Source organism: Amaranthus tricolor, chromosome 14 (genome assembly GCF_026212465.1).
Source record: "Amaranthus tricolor cultivar Red isolate AtriRed21 chromosome 14, ASM2621246v1, whole genome shotgun sequence".
Lineage (NCBI taxonomy): Eukaryota > Viridiplantae > Streptophyta > Magnoliopsida > Caryophyllales > Amaranthaceae > Amaranthus > Amaranthus tricolor.
In genome coordinates, this window is record NC_080060.1 from 8,441,455 (window position 1) to 8,443,164 (window position 1,710).

Consider the following 1,710-nt stretch of genomic DNA (forward strand, 5'->3'; position numbering starts at 1 on the left):
TATTTAAATGATAGATGGATCAATTATGCAAGAAATAGGTAATGGTAGTAGTACACCAATTGGAGGCAATCAACCTTCCTCGAGCGGCACTAAATATTAGTAGAGTCTTACCAAAATGACATGAAAGCTTCTGACATCGTCTTATCATAATACATACTCAATTAATTAATTTATTTTTTTAAGTAATTATTTTAAAATTATTAAATACTTTTTAAGATTATAAAAAGTGATTACTTAAAGTTGTCAGTAATCACTTTAAAGTTATAAGTGATCATTTTAAAACAGTAAATATACATTATGTTAGCTTAATAGAAATAATCTCACCATAAGATCATTCTTATTTGAAAATTTGTGAATTGAGTTCTCTTCGACCCAACTCGAAGTAATCCTCTTGTAAAAATCAAAATCAAATTATCAAGACATTATACATATGAATGGAAATTAACCATTGGAGACCACTAAAATTAGATATAGCTAATTAGTAGCAAGTAACTACTAAATTGGGTAGATCTAAATGAGGTTCAACCATTGATTGTTATGTTGGTAGATGTAGTTGTATTATCTGAGGTTAGGAGAGAGGATTCAAAGAAGCAAAGGCATGTGGGAGAGCTAAGAAATAAGGAAGTGGGAGGTGCAGCATGTGGCAACAGGACCCAATATTAACATGGTTTGTCCCCCCTATTAACCCATTATTATTGTTATTATTAATTATAGAAGTACTTCTATTTTTTGTCAATCATTCCATCTGTTTATTAGTATGTTCCTGTGGTTGGGGATTGGGCCATATGAGGTCTGGATTTTGTTATTATTTTCTTTTGTTTTCTTTTCAATTAACACATTAGGTCTAACGTGGATAATATGATAATTATGGATCACTATATGTGCTATCATTTACCAAATCCATTGCATTTTATTTGTAATGTCATTAATAATTATATTATTGGTACACAATTTTTTAATTGATACATTTGCACAGTGCGATTATCTCTATTGGACTAATTATGTACATTTATTGTTTTAAATTAATTACTCATAATTATAAATTGATCACTTACAATATTAAAGTGATCCTTTTTTTTGTCTGTTTATAAAGCTCTTTCTTTTTGAAGGTAAAATAGACCTCTTTCCTCTAGTCTTCTCTTTAAGGAAGTACAGGTATTGATTATTCGTCATTTTTCCTCACTCTGACTCTACCTTTGAGCGCGATATTGAATATGATGATGAGTCTTCTAGAATAATCACTTATAATCTTAGAGTGATCAATTAGAGAAATAAACTAATTAATAGTCCCGTTTCTAATGAGAGGGTCTCATATAAGATATGCTCTTATTGTTATTATTTTTTTTTTCAATGATAAAGCCTCCGTTTTACTAACTTATTTCTTGTTTAGTTTTACATTTTACTATTTACTTTCATATTTCATTATTGTTTTAGTTAAAATTATTTTCTTCTTATTTTAACACAAAAACCTTTTTTTTTTCATTGACAATGATATGAAGAATTTATCATAATCAACAATAAAATTCTAGTAAGAGACCATCTCTAATTAGGCTGACCCATTATATATTTTTTAAAATATTGTAAATAGGCATTAAGAATGGTGTAAGTAGACATTTAAGATATTAAAAGTAGGCATTAAGAATACAGTAAGTAAGCATTAAGGATAATAAGTGTCTCTTCAAACTATTTGTAGAAATAAGCTTATAGGAA